This window comes from Lissotriton helveticus, chromosome 5_1 (assembly GCF_964261635.1).
Source record: "Lissotriton helveticus chromosome 5_1, aLisHel1.1, whole genome shotgun sequence".
Lineage (NCBI taxonomy): Eukaryota > Metazoa > Chordata > Amphibia > Caudata > Salamandridae > Lissotriton > Lissotriton helveticus.
The window spans coordinates 512,591,912-512,604,488 of NC_136065.1; the positions used below are offsets into that span (position 1 = coordinate 512,591,912).

General features: G+C 50.3%; 1 protein-coding gene across 2 annotated transcripts in view; it reads left to right on the forward strand.

Annotated features, from left to right (window-relative positions):
* The window catches only part of CROCC (ciliary rootlet coiled-coil, rootletin), a 574,059-nt gene that overhangs the window by 462,817 nt on the left and 98,665 nt on the right, over positions 1-12,577 (forward strand). The gene's annotated exons all lie outside the window — the stretch shown is intronic.

A 12,577-nucleotide genomic window follows, 5' to 3' on the forward strand; every position in this document is an offset into this window, starting at 1 on the left:
AGGTGATCAGGTTGAGCTTGAAGGGGTTGAAAATGAGGTATATCTGGTTGGTTGCTCCTTCGGGAGTCCTGGGCTACCCAAAATGAGAAATAAATAGGACCCTCTGATAGGAGAAGAAGCTCCCTTGACCAGTCAGCCCTTTCGGTACTGCAGGACAAGTCCCTGCGGCCAGCCACCTGCTGTGAAGTTCCAAAGGCCATTCGCAGCAGGGATGGTCAATCGCAGGGGGGGTTGTGTTCAGTTCCTGGCCAGAAGCCAGGAACGGCAGAAAATTCACTGCTAGCAGTGAGCGCTTGTCGCCATTATGGGGTTGTGCATACAGTCTGGCCACAGGCCAGACCTTTGGGGCAACCTCTTGCTGTGCATGTGTGAAGGCTGTGCCGAGCAGGCGGTTGGCTGCCCGTAGCAGGGTTGGGCACAGTGTCTGATCAGAGACCGAAGGCTGTGTGCATTTGGCTGAATATGGTTAAAAGGCCTGAAAAAAAACAAAGGTTAAAATGACCAATAATTGGTTATTTCCCTTACAGTAAAAAAAAAAAAAAAGTGAAATGTACTGAGAAAAACAAAGGTTAAAGTGATGTCATATTTAGGTATGGTAATAAGATCTGAGGTAAGGTTGAAAAAACACTAGAAGCTGACTGAAAAACAAAGATTAAAGTGAGGTTATAGCTCGGTGTTGAAATAGTATAAAAATAACTTTCAAAAACAAAAAAACACTGATATTTACAATTATACCTTACTGAGCTAACTATAAATTGCACCCCCTCCATGCTCTGCTTATGACCTCACATATATCACTCATGACATGTTAAATGACATAATTAAATGTTCGAGGCATATGAGCTGCAGATCGTACACTTTTGCAATAGATCGCCACCTGGTGTTGGGCTTGGATGATTGCAGGTTGTTGTCTTCTTGGAAGAAGTCTTTGTAGTCACGAGATAGGTGACTCCTCCCCTGGACAATACTGCGCATGGTCATCGACTCCATCCTCAGATTGTTTTTTTCCACCACTGGGTTCAGATGAAAGTTTTCCGCTCTGGCTAGAAAATACTTTTTCAGCAACTTCGAAGCGTAAAATCTTTATACAAACATTATCGACATCGAATAGACTACTTTTGACATCATCAGCTACATTCCGGTTGTAGGAGAGTAGGGTCTGCTATCCTATGGTCACCCCAAATTTTTGCTTTTTGCTTCACTGGTTTTCGACTACTGAGGCTGTGGGCCTGCTGATCAGACCCCCAGCCTGCTGTTCTCTCACTAAATTAATGACACATGTGCTATAGGCACATACCAATTGGAAATGGACTTCTTGTCAGCCCCTGTGGAATGCACTATAGGTGCCCAGGGCATAGGGGCCACCAAGGCCTACCAGGGGCTGCAGCATATCTTTTGCCACCCCTGGCTGGTTCTTAAATTGACACAACTGGCTGATCACTCAGCTGGGGTAAGGTGGTGTAATCACCCCTTGCTTAGGTATAGTATACCTATATCTAAACCTATATCTGGACACATGTAAACCTGTAAGCCACTCCTATAGAAGGCCTCATCAATCCTGGAGGCAGGGTGCGTGGTTTTGTGTGAGATGGAACTCTAGCATGAGCTGAGCCTGTCTGCAGCCGTCGGGAACAAATCCCTAAGCTGTTTCAGGATAATGCCATACCATATACTATTAAGTGCCTTATAATCCTCGCGGTTATTTAGCAACTTTGGTTTGGCTTTATCAAAACATGTCGTGTAAGGTGTCATACGCTTTGGAATACCATCCCCTCGCCAGTTCTGGCGACGGGGATGGCATTCCACCCCTCTAGAGGGGTAAGACATGTTACTTTACTTAATGCGGTTAATTTCTCCAAAGACCTTAAGATCCACAAAATGGATGCCTCTGCCACAGACAAATGTCTGGACCCCTGCAGTTGACCGAAACTCAGCAGATGGGGCCTGGACAAAGGGTTTCCTGTCACAGGAGGGTGTCACCACCCTCCAGACAGGAGATAGTGTATTGTAGCAGGGAGGTTTGAAAGAAACCAGACACTGCCTGGGGCGCACAAGGCTGCCCCTTGCATAATCCGGCCAAACCGGTTCTGGGGCACTCCAGCCCTCGTGCCAGGGCGGCCTGGATCAAAGGAAAGGGGTGTATCCACCCCCTTCCTGGGTCCCACCCCTAGGGAGGGACCTAGCAGGTAATCACGCCCCCCAGATTGGAATAAGAGTGGGAGCAGTGCCAATGCACTTCAGATTTCCTGGAAGAAACATTAGAAACGAAACTCTGGACCCTTGGACCTCCATCTCAACGTGGAAGCCCGAAGAATCTCCCTTGTGGTCAAGGAGTGACCACCCTGCAGCAGCAGGCACCATCCAGCCCTCGACGTCTACTTAGTTGCAGTTCCCGCCGGAACTCGAGCGACTGAGATCGACGAGATCAAGCTTGCCTGCCTTCCAACAGCCCGATCCACAGTCCCTGCAGAGCTGAGACCCGTGGAGGCGACCGGAAGCGTGGGGCACGCCATCTTGAATTGACCACGAGACGCTGACCGTGCAGCCCACGAGTGACCCTCGAAGCTGTGCACCGGGGTTTGAGAAGCCCCCACCCTGAGCTGCTCCTGAGCCGAAGTTCAGCTCTCCACGCTCGACGAGTGCTGCGTGGGGCCCTTTGGCTCTATTTGGCTCAACGCGTTGGCCCGGTCACTTGCCAGCTGGCTAGTGGTCCCTGTGTCGACGAAACTACAAAGAAGACTTGGGAATCTGGTTGCTCCAGATCCACACCAGCTCCCCTGAAAAGGAGCCCCGACTCTGACCTTCCTGGTCCGAGTGAGAAGCAATCTTCCGATCCCGCGTGGATTGCTCTTGCCAAGGCTTGTTTGCTCCAAACTTGAAGCCGACTGCACCGACGGTGAGAGCCTGCGTGGGACAGATCGTGACCTGCTCCTGGACGTCGCAGATGCCCCAGAGCCCACGTGACAGCGGAGAGAAGCTCCTCGACGACCACCTGATTGCGCCCGACATTGCCTGGTTCCGTCCTGGTTCCACCCTGGTCACTGCTGAGTGACCCAGACTCTGTCCCCTCTGCTTTCAGGTACTCTACAACTTGAGTCCACCCTTGGACTCCACCGGACACTTCATCTTTAACCCGCCTGCAGCCCTTTCAGCTTCAAGCACCAAGAGCCTGCGTGTCAAAACCCGACGCCACTTCGACCCTGTGCCCCCACTTCCTGTGGGTGAGGTAACTTTGCTCCGCCGGTGTTCCCACACTGGTGCACACCTCTAGGGTCTGTGTGTTAAGTTTTGTTCCTCTAGGTTCAGCGGAAGTGTCCTTAAACTTTAACTCTATGACTTTTACGCACCATTGGTTAACATTGGTGCATGCGTGCGCTTTCCGCACATCTCCCGAATCCCGAGGGCCATTCCCGACTTCAGCATTGCTTGTCCTGACTGCTCCCAGCGATTCCCTAGGCCCTAGGCCTAACCACTGTTCGAGTGGCCTCTCTTATACCACTTGTTTAGTATATGGTTTGAGTGGCCACCCGCCCTCATCCATAATTGTGCAACTTGTATGTTTAAACAGTGCTTTTGATTTAACGCTTGTGCCCCTTTATTCATAAAGAATACTGGGGATTGTTTTTAGTAATAAACACATATATTTTTATAATATATACTTGTGTGGTGTCCTTTCATTTGGTATTACAGGATTGTATGTGGTAAAACAGCTCGCTTAACACGACCTCTTAAGTTAAGCCTTTAGGCTGCTTAGTCCATGCTACCCCTAGGATAGCTTGTCTAATAAGGTTGACTTACAACCAGACACCATAAGGGATTGTTTGGTCAGGTAGTAGGTGGTTCCAGAATTGGAAACATCCCCTACCAGGCCAACTTCTCACATTGGTGAGCAGCGGTGCGGATTTGAGCTTGCTGTTGTTTTACCATTGCAATCTTTATATCAAATTGAAAGATCACATCAAGTACCTCTAGGTACATATAAATCAAAAGCTTAGCATATTAAGTTCTACTGAACTTAGTAGTTGTAGGTTGAAGGGATTAGCACACCCTGACTACAACTAACTAGCAAGGTACAGTAGGAAAACACTTAGTGTAGGTAAGTGCACCACTTACACCTCACTAGTAACCATGTCTGACACAGGAAAAGCCTCAGGGTCTAATCCTGTGACAGTTGACCCTACCCAGGCAACTTTTGGATATGACAAACTAACCCGCAGTGACTTGATTGCCTTGTGCAAAGCAAGAGGGTTAAAAAGGGGCAGAAGCCCCACCTGCCTAATCCTGGTAGAAATCCTAGAACAGGATGACTTAGAGAAGGCAAAGGCAGCTTCCCTAGACACAGGAAGTGGAGGGAACCCCCCTGTCACTGATCCCCCTGAGGAGGAGGATGATGATGACTTAGATGAGGACTCAGATGTTGAGGACTTAGAAGTTCAGGAACAGGGTAGCCAGGTTCCAGTTGCCAGGCTTAGCCAGGCCAACTTGGACCTACTGGGGAATGGAGAGGGCCAGCACCTCCCCAGAACCCAACATGTGATTCTCCCAGGCAACAGAAGAGTGAGATCTCCCTCAGGGGACTCTCATATTTCTAGTGCCTCCAGAGAATCAGAGAGAGGCATGACTGCTTCTCAGAAAGCTGAGCATAGGGCTAGAATGAGGGCTGTCAAACTCCAGATAGAGAGAGAGGAGGTAGCCCTGAGTCAAGCTAGACTTACCTTAGCTCAAGCTAAACTTGCCTTGGCAAGAGAGCAGAAATTAAGTGGCTTAGATGTCACTGGTGGCAGCAATTTTCCAAGAGAAAAAGACAGGGCCTATGATAATAGAAACCTGACCAAAATTGTGCCCCCCTTTAAAGAAGGGGATGACATCCACAAATGGATGACTGCTCTTGAGAGAGCCTGCATGGTACAGCAGGTTCCTGAGGATCAGTGGGCTGCAATTGTGTGGTACTCCTTTTCTGAGAAAGGGAGAGACAGGCTCCTCACAGTTAGACCTGAGGATGCCAAAAACTACTCTGTTTTGAAGAGTGCTCTTATTGATGGGTTTGGCCTAACCACTGAGCAATACAGGTTGTTGTTCAGAGACACCCAAAAAGCACAGACTCAAGACTGGACTGATTTCGTTGAGTGTGCCACTAAGGCTTTGGAGGGTTGGTTGCAGGGAAGTAAAGTTTCAGACTATACAGGATTGTACAATCTTATAATGAGAGAACAGATCCTTAATAACTGTACAAACCAGCTGTTGCATCAATACCTTATTGACTCTGATCTGACCTCTCCCCAAGAATTGGGAAAGAAGGCAGACAAATGGGTCAGAACAAGGATTAAGCAGAAACCCCAGAACCAAGGTGGTGACCAGAAGAAAGCAGACCAGAAGGGTGGTAATCAGAATCAGAAAGATAAAGAAAAAGACCAGAAGTCTTCAGGCCCCCAAACTAATAGTAAGGAGGGTGGTTCCCAGAATGGTAACAAGAAGAAGAAGAACAAAGGTCCAAAGACACCTTGGTGTAATACCTGCAAATCAGTTTCACACTGGGGCAGTGAGTGCACCAAGGCAAATCCAGTTCCCACCACTACAGCTCCTAAAGCAACTGCAACCCCAAGTACAGTAAGCAGTGGTGGAACACAGTCCAAGGGTGTAGCTGGGTTGACCCTGGGTATTGAAGTAGGATCTGGCCTAGTCAGAATCCCTACACAGGCAGTTCTCCTGTATGATGTGGACATTGAGTTGCCCACTGCAGTAAGCCCCACTAACCTGGGCAAATACAGGCAGACTCCCTTAATTAATGAGAAACTGGCTCAAGCATACAGGGACACATGTGCCCGTGTCACAATGGTGACACCTGACTTTGTGGACCCTGGACAGATTGTACTAGGTGAGAGCTACCTAGTGACCAACGCCAGCAACTCCACTACCTCCCATAGTGTGGCAGTTGTGAACTTCTCCTGGGGAGGGGTTGATGGCCTAAAGAAGGTTGTGGTGAGTGCAGACCTACCAGTAGACTGTCTGTTAGGCAATGACCTTGAAAGCTCAGCATGGTCAGAGGTGGAGTACAGGACTCATGCAGAAATGCTAGGGATTTCAGAGCATGTCCTTGCCATGACAAGGGCTCAGGCTAAGAAGTGCCTTCCTGAACCAGTGGTGGATCTTGAAACAATAGACCAACCACAACCCAAGAGAAGGAGCAAGAGAGGAAAGGCTCAGCCTTCCACCTTGCCCCAGGTTGAGGATCAAGTTTCAGAGGAAACTGATTCTGCAGTCCAAGAGGAGACTGTCTCTGAGGAGCTTGAACCTGACCAGGTTGAGTTTCTGGGGACAGGGGGACCCTCAAGGGCAGACCTGAGGCAGGCTCAATTAGATTTCCCTTCCCTTGAACCCCTCAGACAGCAGGCTGCTGCTGAGGCTGCTGGGGATGCCCAAGGTACCCATACTGTGTATTGGGATGATGGACTCCTTTACTCAGAGGCTAGAGACCCCAAGCCTGGCATGACCAGGAGGTTGGTCATACCTCTGCAGTTTAGGGGGTTCCTTCTTACCTTGGCCCATGATATTCCCCTTGCAGGACACTTAGGCCAGAACAAGACGTGGGACAGGCTTGTCTCACACTTTCACTGGCCTCACATGTCAGAGGATGTCAAGGAGTTTTGTCGCTCCTGTGTCACTTGCCAAGCCAGTGGTAAGTCAGGTGGCACAACAAAGGCCCCCCTAATACCACTACCTGTGGTGGGGGTCCCCTTTGAAAGAGTTGGAATTGATATTGTGGGTCCAATGGACCCCCAAACAGCATCTGGGAACAGATTCATACTGGTGGTAGTGGATCATGCCACCAGGTATCCAGAGGCTATTCCCCTAAGGACCACCACAGCACCTGTGGTGGCAAAGGCCCTCATTGCAGTTTTCTCAAGAGTGGGCTTTCCTAAGGAGGTACTATCAGATAGGGGCACCAATTTTATGTCCAGCTATCTGAAAGCAATGTGGAAGGAATGTGGAGTAAACTATAAGTTTACCACCCCATATCATCCACAATGCAATGGGCTTGTGGAGAGATTTAACAAGACCCTTAAAGGCATGATAAAAGGATTACCAGAGAAGCTCAGGCGGAAATGGGACATTCTTTTACCCTGCCTGCTCTTTGCTTACAGAGAGGTCCCACAGAAGGGGGTTGGCTACAGCCCTTTTGAACTTTTGTTTGGCCACCCTGTGAGAGGTCCATTGTGTTTGGTGAAGGAAGGATGGGAGTTACCTCTCAAAAAGCCCAAACTAGACATAGTGGACTATGTACTTGGTCTCCGCTCCAGGATGGCTGAATACATGGAAAGAGCATCCAAAAACCTGGAGGCCAGCCAAGAATTACAGAAAGCTTGGCATGACCAAAAGGCTGTGCTGGTAGAGTTCCAACCAGGACAGAAGGTATGGGTACTGGAGCTAGTGGCTCCAGCAGCACTCCAAGACAAATGGAGTGGACCCTATCCTATTATTGAGAAGAAGGGGGAAGTCACCTACTTGGTAGACTTTGGAACACCCAGGAGCCCTCACAGGGTAATCCATGTGAATCGCTTGAAAGCATTTGTGGACAGGGAGGACATGAGCTTGCTCATGGCCACAGATGGGGAACAGGAGGAAGAGAGTGACCCTCTCCCAGACCTGCTTTCTCAGAACCCTGATGATGGTTCAGTTGATGGAGTAGCCTTGGCAGGCAGCCTCACTGACCAGCAACAGATGGACTGCAGACAAGTTTTGCAGGCCCACAGGCAATTGTTTTCACTCACACCCAGCCAGACTGACTGGTGTACCCATGTGGTGGACACTGGTGACAGTCTGCCTGTCAAGAATAAGATCTACAGGCAACCTGATCATGTCAGGGATTGCATCAAGGCTGAGGTGCAAAAGATGTTAGAGCTTGGAGTGATTGAGCCATCAGAGAGCCCATGGGCCAGCCCAGTAGTCCTAGTGCCAAAACCTCATACCCAAGATGGAAAGAGAGAAATGAGGTTTTGCGTGGATTACAGGGGTCTCAATGCTATCACTAGGACAGATGCTCACCCCATTCCAAGAGCAGATGAGCTCATTGACAGATTGGCTTCTGCCAAGTTTCTGAGCACATTTGATCTGACAGCTGGCTACTGGCAAATCAGACTAGCTGAGGAGTCAAAAGCCAACACAGCATTCTCTACCCCTAGTGGACATTATCAGTTTGTGGTAATGCCCTTTGGTTTGAAGAATGCACCTGCCACTTTCCAAAGGTTGGTGAACCAAGTCCTTACTGGGTTGGATGACTTTTGTGCAGCTTATCTAGATGATATTGCTGTCTTTAGCTCCACCTGGGAGGATCACCTGATCCACCTGAAGAAAGTTTTGGAGGCCCTGCAAAAGGCAGGCCTAACTATCAAGGCCACAAAGTGCCAGATAGGGCAGAGTAAGGTTGTATACCTGGGCCACCTAGTAGGTGGAGGCCAGGTTCAGCCACTGGAAAGCAAAATCCAGGCCATACAGGACTGGGCTCCTCCAGTTACCCAGACACAAGTCAGAGCCTTCTTGGGCCTGACTGGGTATTACAGAAAGTTTGTGAAAAACTATGGGTCTATAGTGACACCATTAAATGACTTGACATCCAAGAAGATGCCAAAAAAGGTTCAGTGGACAGTTAGCTGTCAGAAGGCATTTGATGACCTGAAGAAGGCCATGTGCTCTGCACCTATCCTGAAGAGTCCTGACTACTCCAAACAGTTCATTGTACAGACAGATGCTTCTGAGTTGGGGGTGGGAGCTGTGCTCTCACAACTTAATCAAGATGGTCAAGACCAGCCTATTGCTTTCATTAGCAGGAGGCTGACTCCCAGAGAGAAACGTTGGTCAGCCATTGAGAGGGAGGCCTTTGCTGTGGTTTGGGCATTAAAGAAGTTGAGGTCCTACTTGTTTGGAACTCACTTCCTGGTGCAGACAGACCATAAGCCCCTCTTATGGCTTAATCAGATGAAGGGTGAAAATCCCAAACTGCTCAGGTGGTCCATTTCCCTACAGGGGATGGACTTTACAGTGGAGCACCGCCCAGGGACTGACCATGGTAATGCAGATGGTCTCTCCAGGTACTTCCACTTAGAACATGAAGACTTATCTGGTCAAGGTTAGTTTAATGTCCCTGCGTTTGGGGGGGGGTTGTGTAGGAGAGTAGGGTCTGCTATCCTATGGTCACCCCAAATTTTTGCTTTTTGCTTCACTGGTTTTCGACTACTGAGGCTGTGGGCCTGCTGATCAGACCCCCAGCCTGCTGTTCTCTCACTAAATTAATGACACATGTGCTATAGGCACATACCAATTGGAAATGGACTCCTTGTCAGCCCCTGTAGAATGCACTATAGGTGCCCAGGGCATAGGGGCCACCAAGGCCTACCAGGGGCTGCAGCATATCTTTTGCCACCCCTGGCTGGTTCTTAAATTGACACAACTGGCTGATCACTCAGCTGGGGTAAGGTGGTGTAATCACCCCTTGCTTAGGTATAGTATACCTATATCTAAACCTATATCTGGACACATGTAAACCTGTAAGCCACTCCTATAGAAGGCCTCATCAATCCTGGAGGCAGGGTGCGTGGTTTTGTGTGAGATGGAGCTCTAGCATGAGCTGAGCCTGTCTGCAGCCGTCGGGAACAAATCCCTAAGCTGTTTCAGGATAATGCCATACCATATACTATTAAGTGCCTTATAATCCTCGCGGTTATTTAGCAACTTTGGTTTGGCTTTATCAAAACATGTCGTGTAAGGTGTCATACGCTTTGGAATACCATCCCCTCGCCAGTTCTGGCGACGGGGATGGCATTCCACCCCTCTAGAGGGGTAAGACATGTTACTTTACTTAATGCGGTTAATTTCTCCAAAGACCTTAAGATCCACAAAATGGATGCCTCTGCCACAGACAAATGTCTGGACCCCTGCAGTTGACCGAAACTCAGCAGATGGGGCCTGGACAAAGGGTTTCCTGTCACAGGAGGGTGTCACCACCCTCCAGACAGGAGATAGTGTATTGTAGCAGGGAGGTTTGAAAGAAACCAGACACTGCCTGGGGCGCACAAGGCTGCCCCTTGCATAATCCGGCCAAACCGGTTCTGGGGCACTCCAGCCCTCGTGCCAGGGCGGCCTGGATCAAAGGAAAGGGGTGTATCCACCCCCTTCCTGGGTCCCACCCCTAGGGAGGGACCTAGCAGGTAATCACGCCCCCCAGATTGGAATAAGAGTGGGAGCAGTGCCAATGCACTTCAGATTTCCTGGAAGAAACATTAGAAACGAAACTCTGGACCCTTGGACCTCCATCTCAACGTGGAAGCCCGAAGAATCTCCCTTGTGGTCAAGGAGTGACCACCCTGCAGCAGCAGGCACCATCCAGCCCTCGACGTCTACTTAGTTGCAGTTCCCGCCGGAACTCGAGCGACTGAGATCGACGAGATCAAGCTTGCCTGCCTTCCAACAGCCCGATCCACAGTCCCTGCAGAGCTGAGACCCGTGGAGGCGACCGGAAGCGTGGGGCACGCCATCTTGAATTGACCACGAGACGCTGACCGTGCAGCCCACGAGTGACCCTCGAAGCTGTGCACCGGGGTTTGAGAAGCCCCCACCCTGAGCTGCTCCTGAGCCGAAGTTCAGCCCTCCACGCTCGACGAGTGCTGCGTGGGGCCCCTTGGCTCTATTTGGCTCAACGCGTTGGCCCGGTCACTTGCCAGCTGGCTAGTGGTCCCTGTGTCGACGAAACTACAAAGAAGACTTGGGAATCTGGTTGCTCCAGATCCACACCAGCTCCCCTGAAAAGGAGCCCCGACTCTGACCTTCCTGGTCCGAGTGAGAAGCAATCTTCCGATCCCGCGTGGATTGCTCTTGCCAAGGCTTGTTTGCTCCAAACTTGAAGCCGACTGCACCGACGGTGAGAGCCTGCGTGGGACAGATCGTGACCTGCTCCTGGACGTCGCAGATGCCCCAGAGCCCACGTGACAGCGGAGAGAAGCTCCTCGACGACCACCTGATTGCGCCCGACATTGCCTGGTTCCGTCCTGGTTCCACCCTGGTCACTGCTGAGTGACCCAGACTCTGTCCCCTCTGCTTTCAGGTACTCTACAACTTGAGTCGACCCTTGGACTCCACCGGACACTTCATCTTTAACCCGCCTGCAGCCTTTTCAGCTTCAAGCACCAAGAGCCTGCGTGTCAAAACCCGACGCCACTTCGACCCTGTGCACCCACTTCCTGTGGGTGAGGTAACTTTGCTCCGCCGGTGTTCCCACACTGGTGCACACCTCTAGGGTCTGTGTGTTAAGTTTTGTTCCTCTAGGTTCAGCGGAAGTGTCCTTAAACTTTAACTCTATGACTTTTACGCACCATTGGTTAACATTGGTGCATGCGTGCGCTTTCCGCACATCTCCCGAATCCCGAGGGCCATTCCCGACTTCAGCATTGCTTGTCCTGACTGCTCCCAGCGATTCCCTAGGCCCTAGGCCTAACCACTGTTCGAGTGGCCTCTCTTATACCACTTGTTTAGTATATGGTTTGAGTGGCCACCCGCCCTCATCCATAATTGTGCAACTTGTATGTTTAAACAGTGCTTTTGATTTAACGCTTGTGCCCCTTTATTCATAAAGAATACTGGGGATTGTTTTTAGTAATAAACACATATATTTTTATAATATATACTTGTGTGGTGTCCTTTCATTTGGTATTACAGGATTGTATGTGGTAAAACAGCTCGCTTAACACGACCTCTTAAGTTAAGCCTTTAGGCTGCTTAGTCCATGCTACCCCTAGGATAGCTTGTCTAATAAGGTTGACTTACAACCAGACACCATAAGGGATTGTTTGGTCAGGTAGTAGGTGGTTCCAGAATTGGAAACATCCCCTACCAGGCCAACTTCTCACACCGGTGCGTCGACGTGGGCCGTTGGGCCTATCGGCGCTGTACGGCCTACGCCTCATGGACAGAACTCCATTCAAGAGATTCCCGGTATATCGAGCAAAATTCCCTCATAGCGACCATCACGAGGTTTGTAAACTCTGTCTATCGCCGGAACACGACTAGTCGACCTGCACAGCTTGTGCATCCTTCCGATCGAAGAAGACCATTCGGGATTGGAGGGCACGACGACACGAGATGAGGAGAACGGCCCCATCACCGGAGACCATCTTCGAGGAGGAGATCGTCGAAGAAGACATCTCCGAGGGCGAGGACATCTCCGAGGACGAGGCTCCACTCGCCGCCGAGGAAGACTCGCCTGATCTCCAGATCATATCAGAGGCAGAGGACTCAGATGACTCGATTCCATCTCGTCAACCCGTGAGTACTCTTGCCCCTGCACAACAGACACTACCCAAGCCAAAGGCAACGGTCAGCACTCCGCCCATGGGGCCTAGTCGAGACCGAAATATCCCCTCAGACGCCCTGCCTTCGGGCTCGGCTCCGAGGAAAACGACTACGCCTTCCGGTGCCTCGGCACCCTCAAAACCACACATACCAATTCCACCTCTTCCATCGGCACCGAAGCATACACACCCTTCGACACCGAAGCCAAAACGCCCTTCGGTACCCAAAGACAAAGATC